Raw genomic sequence first — 17,141 nt, 5'->3', positions numbered from 1 at the left:
TTTACCAGGCTCGAGTGTTAAGGAGAGCCGGGGCTATGCTCAGGAGAGCACCTGGCCACGCCTTTCTTCTACTTCCTTTTCATTTTTCAGGCTGGTGAGCTTTGGACTAGCCTTCCTCAATGGAATGATAAGATTCAAGATTCAATTGTAGATTCAATTACAATGCAGCCGAGCTCACTTGGCACATACCCTGGATTGGGGTCAAGGCTCCAGCTAATAAATGAAATGATCCTTTGCCTGACCCTGAATTCTGTACATATTATTTTCCTTGGGAAGCTCACAGAGAAGGGTGTCTAATGGTCAGGCCCTGCTAAATACCATCCACTTAAGACAGTTTACAAACTGCAAAGACCTGGTTGCAAATATTTCAGAAGTAATAATAAATAATAAACTAAACATACAAATAATGGTATCTATATATATATATATATAATTTTTGTATTATTTCATTGTCATATATTAATACACCTATTTATGTTAACGTATTTAATGCTTTAATAATTATAGTTAAAGTCATTACTTAATGTGTAAATTAATAATTTTATTCATTATTATGTATTTATTTATATATTTAGCACTTTTACTCCAAATAACCATGCCACCCATATTATCACCACTTTTCTTACAACACCCTCATATAGCTGGCAAATATTCACTTATGGGGAGCAAGATAGGTTAAGCACCTGCCTTCAGAACACAGAAAGAGTACAGATTACAGGTAAAACAACCTTAGAAAGTCATTTAAGTTCTCTGAGTTTTAGTTTTCTTATCTGTAAAACAGTTGCTTTGAAGAGTTGATGTGAAGATCAAATAGATTAATAAATGTAAGTACGCTTTATCAATTGTTAAGAGGTACTTAGCTATGAGTGATTATCATTATCAGTACAGAACTAAGATTAAAACCCAAGTGGCCTCCTGACTACCAGTTTCATTTTTTTAACTTTAAGTTAATCTACTGCGAATTTTCTTTCTATGAGATCTTGACTCTTCATAGATTATGGAACAGTGATTTCAGCAACCACAAAACTTTTTCTGATACTTGTCATTCCAAAGAAATTGGTGAAATTCCACTGAGTGCAGAGAGGAAAACACTAAAGTTTTTCTTAAATGTTGGAATAAGATATCTGTTGGAAAACTGGGTTGGGGCAAGGGGTGCGGGTGGGGAGAAGCAAAAACAGAACTTCTTGTTATTTTCAGAACATCCTCTTTTTCACTCCTCCCCATTGTAGGCAACCAACTCTGTTCTGTTAATTGTACACTTTTTGTATCGTAGGTATTCTTCCCAAGGTTAGAGGTGTCATCCCGTGTGGGTATATTTCCAGGCACACAGGGAAAATGCCTAATCCGGTGTCCCATGGGGATTTCTACACAAACTTTGATATGGGGGATTTCCATGTGACATCAGTTTCATGTGTGTGAAAGGCCCTAGGACTGGAAGAAAAGGAAAGAAAAGAGGGTGCTGAGCTGAGTGACAGAGAGAGGCTGGATCTTGTGGGTTATTTTAAGTATATATTTCCAGGAAGAGAATGTAAGCTCTGTGTGAACTCGGTTTTCTCACATGTCAACATGAGAATAGCAATAAAGGCAGCCTCCTTCCCAGCATCCCTTTGAGGAATAATAAATAAATGTGATAAGAAAGTGTTTCACAAAATAAAACAGACTTTGAAGTAGAAAAGCAGCCAGCCAGAATTCCACGTGTAGCTGGAAACTGTTCCACATTTTAACCATTCCTATATCGGTCGAATGGGTGGTAATCAGTAACCTCTCCACCTCACATTTTTCTCACTGCACAAATGCAAACATACACTCTCACACACCCAATAGGTGCTATGGGTTTGTTTGGTTTTTTTTAAGAGAGCAAACTTCATGTGTTTACAGATATATCCCAAATGATCACTTCATTTAAAGTTTATATGTACATTAATTTTCATTTATTCACTATCATTATTAGTATGCTTAATATAGTTATGTTTATATAATCAGTCAACAATGAAGTCATTCCAATTCTAAATTCAGATGGTTAGACCAAAAGATCTCTAAGGCATTTTCACTCCTAAGAATCTATGAGTCTAGTAGGAGTTTTGACTTTGACTTTGCATTACCTCACACATGCTTTAAGAAAGAACAGAGTTGCATACAACAGTCTGATTACGTCAGTATTACTTAAAAACACCAGCATGCAGAATATACTCATGGGAAGCTTCTTGGTGTGTAAATGTAGACTATGCTTGCTACACTGAACAGAATCTCTGTACCGTACGTTTGACTCCAGAAGCACATCTTCTGCTGCCATCAAAACACTCATGCATCATCAGTGGTACTAAACCTTATGTGAGTAGGCAAGTTATCATCCTATATAACCATTTGAAAAGAGTCTTACTATACCCCATATCTTTAAAATAGTCACAAAGGAGACAGTTTGAACTCTTAAGAAAAGCTCTGATAAGAACTCAGAGCTGGAAACTGCTGAAAGTCTCTGGGCTATTTTCACGAATAATCTTTGTAGTATATGGAATGAGGTCTTCAAGTGACATGGAGCTACAGAGTCTATCTGTCTACAAGCCAGCAGACAGCAGGCTAGTCAGGGCCAAGCGGCTCTTTTGGATTAGAAAAATACAGACAGAGCATGGGGGTTGGGATGGAAGGAGGACAATACTGTGTACTGAGCAACTCCAGAGAGCCATTCACATTCTATTCTACGTAGACAGTGCTGCCTGGAGAGAAGGGAGAGTAAAGTAAGTGTAGTTTTCATTCTTTGGTCCATATGGAAAGTTAATATAGATAATAAGAGCTATACTTCAGGTTGCTTCTTATTTAACCAATAACCAAATAATTAAATCTTGGGTTTAAATAAATCCCAAAGAAAAGAATTAAATTGACTCCAAGTTTTCTGGCTAAGAAAGCCAGATTCATGCCAAGTTCTAGTATCATATGTCATAAAGCAGTGAGAACAAAAGAGCTACTCTGAATGAAGCAAATCAGTAAAGTGCCGAGAAAAAAGAAAGCATAAATGTTGCTTCAAAGTTAAGCTGGATGTTAGCTTCATTCATACTCCAAATATTTATTCAGTGCCTCCTACTTGTCACACTGCTATCAGATGTAGCCCGTGTTTAAGGTTCTCATGGCCCCGTGTAAAAGCTCATGTATTTATAATATCTTTGCACTTTTGTTGCAGTGACCAATTCATTTAAAGTCAAAGGATATACTAATTAACTTGTATTAGTTCACTACGTATGTGGTTAAATTCAGTTAAGAGCTTTCAAGTCAAGCACAATATTCAGGAAGAAACAAAACAAGTTAGCTGCTAAACTGGGCACCTGTGTCTTGTGTCTAAGAATCACATAAGATCTACCAGTTCTGACTATATAAGACTTTCTAGACAGGGTTCTTCAATGTGGGGCTTTATAAAGATGGCAAACAAGTTATTGAGATAGATGAGTCTCCTTTCAGAAGTGAGAACTCCATATAATTTATACATAATTTACTACAACATTATGTTCTACCCTATGGATTAAAATCAATGTAGAGTGTGGATTTTATTTCAATATCAACCTCTCACTAACAGACAGTGATTACACTTGACTGGTGTAGTTAAATACTTCCTTCAAATATTACTTTAATTTTTTTTAACATTTATTTATTTTTGAGACAGAGAGAGACAGAGCATGAATGGGGGAGGGGCAGAGAGAGAGGGAGACACAGAGTCAGAAGCAGGCTCCAGGCTCTGAGCTGTCGGCACAGAGCCCGAAGCGGGGCTCGAACTCACGGACCGCGAGATCGTGACCTGAGCTGAAGTCGGACGCTCAACCGACTGAGCCACCCAGGCGCCTTTAATATTACTTTAATCATAAGAACAGAATTAAAAAAAAAATGCAAGAATTCAGAGCCCTAAAATTGACTCATGAATGTAAGGGGAAATAATATATAATAATGGTAGTATTTTTAGACAGGGGGGAAAGGACAGCTATCCAATAATTTGTGGGGACTCTTGGTTATCCATTAGAAAAAAAATTCCTATTTCACATCATTCACTAATAATTTTCAGGTACATTAAAGATATAGCACACAAAAACTATGAAAGCAATCAGAGGAAATACGGGAAAATGTTGTAGGAAAGCCCATTTTTAAGTACAACCAAGAAGGCAAACAACACAAAGTTAAAGACTAACAGATACAACTAAAAAAAATAAATGATTTTGTTACTGTGAAAAATAACACAAGCAAAGTTAAAAGACAGAGACAGGTTAAGGATAAAATATTTATATAATTCATCACAAACAAAAGATTCAAAACAACCAGGAACGGCTGCACAGGCTGTGTACTGCACACCACCAGGAGGAGCTATTCAAGTAGACTACAACATGGGGTGTCCCTAAAGTTGCCTGAGTCAGAATCCATAATATATAAAGCACTCCTACAGCAATAAAAAGGTCAATAAGACCCCCAATGGTCGAGTGGGCAAAAGATATGAAAAGTGGATTCACAGAGGAGGAAATCCAAGTAACAGCATATACAAAGATGTTCAATGTCCCCTGTAATCAAAGAAATGCATATTGGAACAATAATAAACCATATCGGTGTGATATGAGCATTGGTTAGGGTATGGTGAAATGGTATTCTCTTGCATTCCTAGGTGAACTGTGAATGTGATAACACCCATGTAAATTAAAAATGCATATTTTATTTTTATATAGGAATATTATATAAATATACATATATATAGTATGTAAAAGCACTAGAAGGACTACATCTGTGTTAACAGAGGTACCTCTGGGAGTCGACTGGAATTGGGCATAGAAATCAATAGTGGGTTTTAGTTTACTTTTAAAACTTTTTTTTTTTTTGATTTTAGAGAAAAAGAGCATGAACAGGGAAGAGGGGCAGAGGGAGGGAGGGAGGGACAGCGAGAGAGTGAGAGAATGAGAGAGAGGGAGGGGGAGAGAGAGAGAAAGAGAGAGGGAGAATCTTAAGCAGGCTCCATGCTTAGTGCAGAGTTCAGTGGGAGGCTCAATCCCATGATGCTGGAATCACAATCTGAGCTGAAATCAAGAGTCAGACACTCAACCAACGGAGTCATCCAGGCACCCCACTGAATTTTTTTTTTATTTTAGAGAAAGTAAGAGAGATAGTTTACTCTTAATGTTTGAATTGTTAAAAATATATATTAGTTTTTTGACATTTAAAAAAATTTACACTTCCATTCTGCTTGTGACTTGAGACAAGGATATTATTTAAAAGTCACAAAGAAGACACACTGCAGAATTTTTTAAATGACAATGGCAATTGAATGAGCTACAGTAACCAACACTAACAATTATTATACATACTTAGGTTTACCTAAAGATTGTGTTACTTGTTATTCATTTCTTTCCCTGCTTCCTCCTTTCCACATCTCAGGCCCCTGGCTTGGGAACCTGGCTCCTGGCCATCTAGGCTTTTTCTCTCTTCCTGTTGTGACCTCCCTGCCCAGGACTCAAACCCAGGCTGTTCTGATCCAGAATCACACTACTGTTGTCTCCTAAAACAAGAAGACTACTATCTAGATGGATAGGCCTGGACCTTATCCCAACCCACAGAAGTCACAAGCTGAACAAATATATTCAGGGGCTACCTATGGAGAGGTCCCAGCCTCCTGCACCAACTGAAGAGAACTGAGTCAGACACCTGCCTCAAGTCAGTGCAGCTGGAGGGGCTTGCAAAGGCAGCTAGGAAATCAGGAGGCCAGAGTTTGCAATAGAGTAGACAAACACTCGGAAGGAAAATACAAATTTCTGGAGTCAAAGCAGGCAGGGGAAAGACCAGCAAGCACCTGGGAATCAGAAGTATGAAATTATAGGCAACAGATACAAGATCATCTAAAGTCAAGGGCCAATGCTACAAGGTAGGAGAATGAGGAGCACCGAGGAAACAGGACAGCAATGAGGAAGAGCTCCACTGTAGCCCTGTTTCACATTCCTGCTAATGGACTCTGCTACAGTTATCACAAGGTAAATGCCACTTCCAGGCAGTCAACCTCGACCAATGCTTCTCTTCCAGTGTGCTTTAAAAAAACAAGCAAATATCGTCTCTCACTCCATAGGCTGTCTTTTAGTTTTGTTGATTGTTTCCTTTGCTGTGCAGACGTTTTTTTATTTTGATGAAGTACCAACAGTTCATGTTTGCCTTTGTTTCCCTTGCCTTCTATGGAATGGGAAAAGATATTTGCAAATGACATATCGGATAAAGGGATAGTATCCAAAATTTATCAAGAACTTATCAAACTCAACACCCAAAAAACAAACAACCTAGTGAAGAAATGGGCAGAAGACACGAATAGGCACTTTTCCAAAGAAGACATCCAGATGGCCAACAGGCACATGAAAAAATGCTCAACATCACTCATCATCAGGGAAATACAAATCAAAACCACGATGAGATACCACCTCACACCTGTCAGAATGGCTAAAATTAACAACTGTGGAAACAACAGGTATTGGCAATGCAGAGAAGGGGGAACTTTCTTGCACAGTTGATGGGAATGCAAACTGGTGCAGCCACTCTGGAAAATAGTATGGAGGTTCCTCAAGAAACTAAAAGTAGAACTACCCTATGATGCAGCAATTGCACTATTTGGTCTTTACCCAAAGGATACAAAAATACAGATTCAAAGGGATACACGCACCCCAATATTTATAGAAGTGTTATCATCATCAACAATAGCCAAACTATGGAGAGAGCCCAAATGTCCATTTACTGATGAACAGAGAAAGATACGGTGTGTGTGTGTGTGTGTGTGTGTGTGTGTGTGTGTGTGTGTGTGTGTATACACACACATATATACATACATACAATGATAGACAGCAAATCAAGGGCTGATGGAGGGAGATGGGTGGGGGGATGGGCTAGATGGGTGATGAGTATTAGGAGGGCACTTGTGATAAGCACTGGGTGTTGTATGCAAGTGATGAATTACTGAATTCTACTCCTAAAAACAATATTGCACTGTAAGTTAACTAAAATTAAAAATAAAACAAAAAACTAGCAATACCCAGGCTGCACCCCAGTCCAATTAAATTAAGATTTCTTGGGTACAGCCAGATATCAGTAGTTTCCAAAACTCCCCAGGCGATTTCCCAGCACTAAGATGCACTGTCCAGGTCTTACAAATTTAGACTGGGTAATTGGCACCTGGCACAGTTGAGGGGTATACAGGGTGGAGATTCCTGAGAATTCATTCCCTACAGAACAATTTTATCTCATTACTTTAGTAAATGAGAGGATATACTCATTTTTTTCTAGAAGAATTAAGATGGCTCCTCTCATTATTTTTTCACATGAGAGCTCAGGCCCAAGGTTCATAAAGTCATCATAATTTCTGGACCCTTAGATTAAAAATTCTCTTTTCAGAGCTCAGTCTTATCCAGACAGACTCCCCACCACAGCCCATTCCAACCTCCAACAGAGTTTGCAGCATAGACCTAAATAACATTCCCCTGTTTATTTTCTCTTTGAAAATAATACATTCAAGATTATAAAATGCCTTTTTGATAATTGGTGCAAACATTGATTTACAGTCTGATCTGACATAAATCAGGCCCGAAATTTATTGGCAGAAATATAAGTTGCATAATTACTCAGCAGCAGTTACACATTCTTGACACATTTATCTTCTAAAGCCTGAACTCTACATGCATGGACACATATGAAATTCCCCTAAAGAGGCATTCCTGATGCCTCTTCTCTGGCCCATGGAAGTAGATTTATGAAGGTCTCACTATAAAATATATATTTTTACTTTTATAATTTGGATGGCTTTCTTCTCCCAAGAGAAAAAACTAAACCTTTACATGCTGAAATAATAATTTATTCCTTTGAGAGTCTTGGGCTGGATGTGTGAATGCCAACACCAAATGAAAAATAAATTAACTTGGAAATTATTTGAGTGGTTATTTTGACGAAATAGCATATTTCTTTGGCATTCTGAAGATAGCTTCATTTTCTGACAGGCTCAAGATGCCCTACTCAACCTGTATGAAAAAGCATCCTGTCCAAGTCACATACCCAAGATGAATCACCAAGCTCTTGAAGGCTATTCCCTTAAGCTCTCAGGTCTGCTTCTCTGATTCCTCTGCCACTTGATGATCCCTATTAACTTCCTCCTGGAAATCTCCTCCTAGCAGGAACTAAGTTTAAAATGCTTCATGAATGACATTATCTGAATAGACATTTTGAGGCCTTGGGCAAGGAATCAAAGGACTCAATAAGCACAGATGATGAACTTATGCTTTTCTCTACCAACAGTCAGGGCTTTGGCCTAGAAAGGAAGATGTGAGAGCTGAATGTCCCAATAGAGAGATCATCATGAGAAATGTGATTAAAAAAACAAAACCGGGGCGCCTGGGTGGCGCAGTCGGTTAAGCGTCCGACTTCGGTCAGGTCACGATCTCGCGGTCCGTTGAGTTCGAGCCCCGCGTCGGGCTCTGGGCTGATGGCTCGGAGCCTGGAGCCTGTTTCCGATTCTGTGTCTCCCTCTCTCTCTGCCCCTCCCCCGTTCATGCTCTGTCTCTCTCTGTCCCAAAAATAAATAAACGTTGAAAAAAAAATTAAAAAACAAAAAAAACAAAAAAAAACCATGGTGTTGGGTACTGGGATGAATGATGGATTCTTGGCTGGGAAGGATATCTGACCAGAGTCTAAATGACCTCATTGAAAGACTTTAAATAAAGAAAGAAAAAGAGACAACTGCCTTGATAAACCTATGAAAAAATGGTACCTTTAGAGGACAACAAGATGAGAAAATGAATAAAAGTATGTGAAGTGCCTAGTGTTTTACACTGCAAAAATATTGGGAGATGAGAGATGGAAATAATACTTATAGCCTCAGGATCTTTATACGAATAATAGCTGTCACTGATTGAGAACTGATTATCTGTGTATTGCTTTTAGACTGAAAAACAGTCCTATAAAGGAGGTACTATTATTACTTCCATTTTACAAATGAATAAAATGAGGCTTATAGAAGCTAAGTAACTTGTACAAAAACACATAGAGCTGGTAAGTAGGAAAACAAGGTTTTAGACAAAAGCAATCTGGTCCACAGCCCCCACGATACCATACTGTCTCCCTAACCTGCCAAGTTATGTGTTATAAACAAAGTAAGCTTAAGATTACACCCTAACGTGATCTTTGAGACATGGTGGGGAGGGAATCCAGATTGAAATACAACAACGGAAGAGTATATCCTATTCTTAAACAGCAGTCTTGAAATAGGGTGAGACTGAGTAATACTGTATGTCAAGAAGCCACTCACGTGAGTAACCTTTGAATGGCAACACAGGACAGAATGGGTGAGTTAGAGAAGACAAATGACTTGTTTTGGAATTTTGCTATGGGCCACCTAGTCAGAAGGAGACAATTACACATTTCTGACAGATAAAACTAATACAGGAATAAGATCTAGAATTGATAATTGGATACAGATATTATATGGAGGGGTAGACATGTTCTTGACTTGTCTTCACCTTTCAAAAGAAAGTGGAAGTCGACATTTTTTCTTTTAATAGCTAGATATGAAAGGGATAAGCAAAATCAAGCATATACCTTAGACTTCAGGAAGGCAGAAGTTTTTAAAGTCCAGGAAGGAAAGGCATGGTTCTCCCTCCCAAGAAAAGGTACCTGGAAAGGCCTCAAACACAGTTCTAGTTGTAATCAATAATACATGGCTCTAACAGGAAAGAACTAGGTGTTTCCCCAACAAGCTAGAAGGAGAGTGTGCAGGTTAAGGTTTTACCTCTCAACTCCAGATCCACCCTTCCCTCTTCTTTGTGATGCTGAGGCTGTGTGATGCTGAGGCTGTGACTCTGCTTGGACCACAGGCTCCTGGTTCGACTTACAATCGGGGGCGCCAGAGGGTGACCATGAGGCTGAATGAAGAAAGAGAAGAGGCTTGCTTTTTCCTGTCCACCATCAGGTCTTGAGTTCACTCCAGCAATAGCAGTTCCTTCCTGAAGCAGCAGGTGAATACAGTTTGCGGTTTTTCCAATAGATGCCATATCAAGCCTCCTCCAAGGCCCCAAACACCTATCTGGGCTCCTTCTTCAAAAACCCAGGTCTCCTGAGACCACTCCTCCAAAGCTCAGAGTCTCCAACACCAGCCAAGCAGCCCCTTCTCCTCAGAAATGTGAATTTCAGCTCTGTGGGAGCCCTACCTTAAGTTCTAAAATTAACACTCCCAGCCTCTTCCCTTTGTTTTTTCAATCCTACGTGTGGTAGCTGCTTCCCGTTGTTGTCTCCTCCATATCATAGCTTTCTCCTTCTACCCTTTCATTTACCTTGTTGACAGCTCTGTGTCTCATTAATGGTTTTTAAAAAATCTATTAAATTCTCTCTGTTCAAATAACTAGTTAGGGTTTTTTGTCTCTTAAATGAACACTAACTGATAGAGAAAACATTAGGAATGCTAAATCCTTAAATGAGCAGAAAATAGAAAAAAGTGTCCAGGGAAACCAGTGGGGTTTTTAAAAGGAATTTTCTGGTCAAGAAGAAGATCAAGGAAAGGCCAGGTATGTGGAGAGGAAGGTAAGGTGCTAAGTGTCATTTTACTGGAGGATTTAGAGCCGAGGCTGGATCATCAATGGGTAGAAACATGGCAGAGGAAGTCATAGACTGGAGAGGTGTCCACACAGGTGATTATTAGATCTCAGGACTCTGAGAGACAGTACCCACCATGACCCGAGGGTTCCCAGCACTCACATCACAGAACACTTGATTCTGGGTTTCTGAAGTGTGAGTCTTTCTCAGACTCCTGTGGTTCCAGACACCTGGGCCTACTGGTCCCCTTGTGGAATTGCATCACTTTACTGTGAACTGCATTCCCTAAAGAGGTCTGAGAAGGCGCTTTCTGTGAGATCAACAACATTTTTTGTCTAATCCTGACCTCTAGAAACCTGGGTCTGTTCTCTAAATTAAATTATAGAAATGTAGTCTACCTTTGCACCTCTAGCACCTCCGAAATCTGTACACAGTACCCTGAACCTTCCTGCCGTCTTCTGGAACTTTGAAAAACACCCTCCCCCCCCCCCCCCCAGGGTTGGCTAAACAAAATTCCTTCACAGTGTCATAGTGGCCACCTGAGTTGCTGGCTGTAGGTGTATCTTGACCCTCTGCTTCCAGAAATCCTCTGAGGCTAGATCCATTCCACAACTGCCCTTTAGCTTGCCCTTCTAGATTTGTTCCTTAAAAGTCCCATTCTTTGTTCTGCACCCTTGTACCATTTCCGTTGTTGGTTCCAGGCTGACAGGTATTTCTTTGTATTTGTGGAGAAAAAGAAGCCTTTTTTCTCGTTACATTTCTCTAGCCTCATTTGACTAATCTCTAGTTATTCAGATATTATTTCTCACTAGCTTCCTCCTTCCCAAAAAGTCCAAACCGCAGTAATATTCAAATGACAGAATCCAAGCTCTGAGCCCTGAAGGCATCATTGCTGGAGATTTTAGCCCAATTAGATTCTTTCTACGGACTGCCCAGAGGTTCTCTCCAGTCATTCCGAACTAGTGGCAGTTGCTTCATCAAACCCACACAACCATGACAGATAACACAATATATCACAAACTGAAAAATAAATTCTACCATCATCCCAACAAAAAGGCTTCCGAAGTCTTGCAAAACTCTTGGACACTGAGCAACAAAAAAAAAGGACAGGAATTCTTTCCAAGTTTCTCTTTTCTCCTTCTAATTCTTCTACAACTAGTTCTCCATCTCCTTATTACTCACATACTAAGACCACCTCACACCAGGTATTATAAAGAACAATCTGAAGATGAAAGGCATAACTTCTAGAATACTAAAAGGAGAAAAAGTACATATACATATTTTTTTTAATGTTTATTTTGAGAGAGAAGTGGGGGGGGGGGTGGGAGAGAGGCTGAAAGAGAGGGAGAGAGGGAATCCCAGGCTGACCGTGCAGGGCCTGATGAAGGGCTTGATCCCACAAACTGTGAGATCATGACCTAAGTTGAGACCAAGAATCGAAAGCTTAACTGAGCCACCCAGGCACCGCAAGGAAAGTATATTTAAAAAAAAAAAAAAAAAAAGTTAATGTTTATTTATTTTTGAGAGCGAGAGAGAGAGAGAGAGAGAAAGAGAAGCCGGGGAGGGAGGGTGGGCAGAGAGGGAGACACAGAATTTGAAGCAGGCTCCAAGCTCTGAGCTGTTAGCACAGAGCCTGACACGGGCCCGAACTCACGAACCACAAAATCATGACCTGAGCCGAAGTCAGATGCTTAACTGACTGAGCCACCCTGGTGCCCCGGAGACAAAGTATATTTTAAATTGCTATTTCTGGGATGGCGAAACAACAGCAACAACTGTCCCCCACCCCCCACCCCCCACCCCATGTTTAATGTAACCAGGGAAAATTTATCAGAGAAGACACGTCTTAGGAGAGCTGCAATTGCCCCTAAGAATTTAGGTTAAGGGGCGCCTGGGTGGCTCAGTCGGTTAAGTATCCGACTTCAGCTCAGGTCACGATCTTGTGGTTCACGAGTTCGAGCGTCGCGTAGGGCTCTGTGCTGACAGCTTGGAGCCTGGAGCCTGCTTCCGAATCTGTGTCTCCCTCTCTCTCTGCCCCATCCCCACTCATGCTCTGTCTCTCTCTGTCTCAAAAATAAATAAACGTTAAAAAAATTTTTTTTAAATAAAAAAAAGAAAAAAAAAAGAATTTAGGTTAAGCTCACCCTCTTGTGTATGTTTTGATAAAATAGGTACCTTTTGTTCAGCTTAACTCTCAGCTCCCAAATCTTTCTAATTTTGGTTTTCCAGGAAGGCGCCCCTAAGTACTGTGTGACAGAGTGAGTTCAATCCAGAGTTCTTGAGCACAGTTTGGTATTTTTAACTAAATCTAGTAACAGAATTCAGGCTTCACCGGCCCCACCCTATTTCTCCCACCCAGATATTTTCCCTTTTGTCCAGTAAAGTGTCATCTGTTCCCAAGAAAGACAAAAAGAAAAAGAAAAATGTTTACTTAAACTATTACATTCTAAACTTCTCAGTCAATTCTGACCAAATTTAAGATGCTTGATACTGAGCTTTGATAAGAAAATATAAAGGAAGTGTTTATTTAAGTAACTTGAAAAGTGAAGTTTTAACTTTCTGTTACCCTTACTTGTAAGAACATTAGGTTGCAGGTTACTGCTGTGCAGCAGGCCTGGCTTTGGATGCATTTATTTTATTAATAAACACACACTTACTGTGTGCCCTTTAAGGCACAAAGTACTGTGCTAAATAATGTGGAGGTACAAAGTAAAATATATCACAGATCTTCTCTTCTAGAAGCTTAATGATCACATGAGGTATGTAGAAGGATGAGACATGAACATGAATTGCACGATACGTGGTACAACTAAGTAAGTGCCATAAAAAGGTAAGCATCTGTGAGAGTCCAGAGAAGGGGAGGAGTGCCACCTCCCTTCTCCAAGAAAGGCTCCCGGGAGGAAGAGGCATTTCCACCACCCTCTGAAGAGCAAAGACAGAAGGGCCTTCATAGGCTTAGAAAGGGAAGAGAGAATCTCCTTTGGGGAAAAGAAGTTATAGTGACCACGAAGACTAACAGATAATATTTCCAGAAGAATCTTGTTCCTGTGAGCTTACTTGGCATACTTTGATTTCGGCTAGTTTCAGAATAATTCAGGTAATGCCTCCTGTGCTTTCAATATGGTCCAATGTTCCTTATATAAAATTACACAATCAATCTTGCTCTCTCTCCCTCATTTTTTCTCCCCTCACCCCAACAGTAGTTCCTCATAGACGAGAATTAATGATTAAAGCCAACTCTATAAAGAGGCAGGGCCTCTGATTTTTCTCCATTAAATAACTAACCTGAACCCTAAGCTACACTGACTCCTGTCAGAAACATCTGGAAGCAGTCTCTCATCTTGTTTCCTAGAAATGACGTAAAAAGATTTCAGGTTGAAGAGCAAGCTTGAATGTCTCCTCAGCCACTCTGTCTAGAAAGTAACAGTTCTAACACCACCCATTGTCTGCTTTAATGAAAACAGTTCTCATTACTTTGAAGTACAATGAACTGCTGCTAGAATAAAAGTTTCCTATTGGCTAAGGTCCTTGAGCCTCCCCCTTGTTAAAAGATAAACTGAGGTATATTAAATTTCTAAGAGTTTATTTGAGCAAAAACCAATTCATATTAGTCTGTGTCAAACCAGAAGTAGTTAGGAGTCTCCACCACCTACAAGAGCGCCGGCAGACTTTACAGAAGCAGAAACAGAGCGTGGAAATTACCAGGCTGTCTATAGCTTACACAGTTGCTTTATCTGGGAAAGCCTCATTTGTGATAGATTGCCCTTAGGTTTTGATTGCTTAACCTTGAAGCAGTGCAAGCTTAGGTTTGGGCTTGCTTGCACTGCTTGCTAAGGCATTAAAGTAACTTCAGTCTAATGGCCTCCTTGTTTAATTAATACCCTCAAACATGGATGCTAAAGGAAAAGAGGGTCCACTGTTTTCTGGACATTAATGCGTTCCACTTATTTTTTAAGTGAGAGCAAACAGCTGATCTGATTGGCTGTTTTTCACTGAACTTACTAGGGGAAAGTACTGAGGAAATTAACCAACTCAACTGAGTATAAAATACTCAATTTTATAGATGCTAATTCTTTTGCCCAAGGGAACAAATAATTTTTGTCATGCATAAATAAATTAGATTTGAGTCCTGTATTTGTGAGAAGCTCTATGACTAACATCATGCAAATCTCCAAAGGTGAATTCAACAAAAGGCGAACAGAAATTAGATAGCAGCACTATCGCAGATATAAGGATATACGGATGAAGACATTTTAATCACCATTAGAGCTTTTCTAACCCATTCCAACCTAATATGTTCCAGCACATGCTGCTTGTTGCTTGTTCATTGATAAAATGCTGACTTGAGTGACCACACAGAGAACATCTCCATTTGGAAAGAGAGGACCAAGAAAACAGCAAAATTATTTTACCAGGCATCAAAAAAAAAAAAAAAGCTAAGTATTTGATGGGATCTCAGGGAAGGAAATGAACTCCAATCCCCATGCCCCTTAGATTTGCACAGGATTGTCAAGAGCTGAAAAACTTCAAAGTATCACAGAACTGTGGTTCAATTTTAGAAATATGAAGCATTTGGAGTAACTAATTTGGCCAAATATTTATGTTTTGGTGCATAGCTGAACTGCTTATCGGACCTTCAGGAATTCTTTGTTTTTCATTTTTGTGCTTTTATTTCCTCTATCTCCTCCTCCCCCTCGCTAGAAGCAAAACACCCTCTGGCAATGAAAGTTAAAGATGCTTCTCCGTAGAGGCACCAAGCCAGGCCCAAGGGGGCTGATCCCAAGCCACTGCCAACTGCACTCCAAGCAGTAATTTTCCTTCCCCCATGCTCACTTCTGGGAAGTGCTGGGAAACGTAGAAGTCTCTAAGGCCTCCCTGGGAAAGAAAGAGAAGTCTTTGCCCTGATAAGTATACCAATTCTCCTCTCTTATTGACTCACTTTAAAAGGCTGCTGCAGAGAGGCTGGCCTTCGTGTCTGCAAAACTGGGGCAGAGAGGTAGGTAGGAGAGTCCCAAGGAACGTCAGAGACAGAGGACCAAATACTTTGCCTCTCTTTCCACTACCGGCACCCCTTACCTTTCACTACCAGGGTCCCACAATTTCTCTTCATTCATAATCTTAAATAGAAGACTGCTTAGAGAGAAGATGCCCACTGACAAGAAAGAAGATAAGACATTGTTTTTAACTCTCAGTAAGCACAGGGGTCAGGGAAGCATTTGGATAGCTTCTGTTGGATATTACGCTAAGGTGGGACAGAGCAACCACTATCTTCTTTCTGCTCCAGGCTGACCTTTGCTCTCAAGGAGGCATGCAATGACAAGATCTGCATTTCCTAGTAGCTTCTTCCCCTCCAGGCCTGGGGGCTGCTGAACCACACCAGAGATCCCAGGTAGGCCAGACCAGCCCCTGCTAGCAGAGCCCTACTGCTCCCAGGCTCCACAGCCCATACTGATTCGAGCACATTCCAGGACATTCCATAGCTGTGAGGCTGGGAGCCCGGAATGTCTGGAACCCACAGAGGGAAGGTGCCCCAGCATGCTCCCCCACCCCAACCACATTTCCCCAAAGATCTCAAAGCACTCTCCAAGGATGATCTCATTTTCTAATAGGTATTTATTTCTATTTTCATTCCTATTGTTGGTCATGACTCCTTTTGCATGAATGTCACTCTGATTTTTTTCACATAACCTGCATCTTGGTAAGGATATCATAATGGGAACCAAGAACTCAACTACTAGTTAATTCCTAACTGGATATCATGGGTAACTCCTTTCTAGCACGCAGGCCTGTGAAATTTAACCATGAGGCAGCAAGAAAATGACTGTTTCAATTCCAACCTTTGAAAGAAAAATAGATAATATAGATAATGTGGGGCCCAGACATATACCATGCATGTATAGTACGCAGGCGTGCATGTGTGCGTGTGTGTGAGAGTGTGTGTATGTGCACGTGTGTCACAGTGCCAATGTTAATGTAGTCTTCAGGACTACACTTCCTTATTTATAAAAGAAAGATAACACCTACTTTACAAACTTCTTGTAATCTTGCTGTGGTGGCTAGAACATAATGGGCACTTGATAAATGTCTGGGGAATAAATACGTGGATGGATGGACAAATGTAACCTTTCTGAGTTTCTTTCCTCATTCTAAACTTGCCTTGCTTCACAAGGCATTCGGAAGATTAAAGAACATCAAGGTTTGTCTGTTTGTTTTTAAGTTTTTCTTTTCTTTTCTTTCTTTACTTTAAAAAAGAGAGTGGCGGAGAAGGGCAGAGGGAGAGAGAGAGAATCTTAAGTAGACTCCACACTCAGCATGGAGCCCACTGTGGGGCTCAATCCCATTATCCTGGGATCACGACCTGAGACCAAATCAAGAGTCAGACACTCAACGGACTGAGCCACCCAGGCATCCCTAACATCAACGTTTTTAAAAATGCTTTTGACACCTGAAACTAACATAATATTATATGTCAATTATGCTTCAATAACACAAAACAAATAAAATGCTTTTGGAAACTAAAACCTGACCATAAAAAAATGTATGATTATTAATTACGTGAGTACTAGTATGGG

General features: G+C 40.2%; 1 long non-coding RNA gene across 1 annotated transcript; it reads left to right on the top strand.

Moving 5' to 3' along the window:
• Positions 1-15,421: 15,421 nt before the first annotated feature.
• Positions 15,422-16,883, top strand: LOC102902658. Its single transcript, XR_439841.4, has 4 exons — positions 15,422-15,760; positions 15,854-15,958; positions 16,038-16,178; positions 16,822-16,883. It is a non-coding gene; the product is annotated as an uncharacterized LOC102902658 (long non-coding RNA).
• Positions 16,884-17,141: the final 258 nt, after the last annotated feature.

The sequence above is a fragment of the Felis catus genome, chromosome A2 (genome assembly GCF_018350175.1).
Source record: "Felis catus isolate Fca126 chromosome A2, F.catus_Fca126_mat1.0, whole genome shotgun sequence".
Lineage (NCBI taxonomy): Eukaryota > Metazoa > Chordata > Mammalia > Carnivora > Felidae > Felis > Felis catus.
The sequence above is the reverse complement of the archived record's forward strand: the minus strand, read 5'-3'. Positions and strand labels throughout refer to the sequence as shown.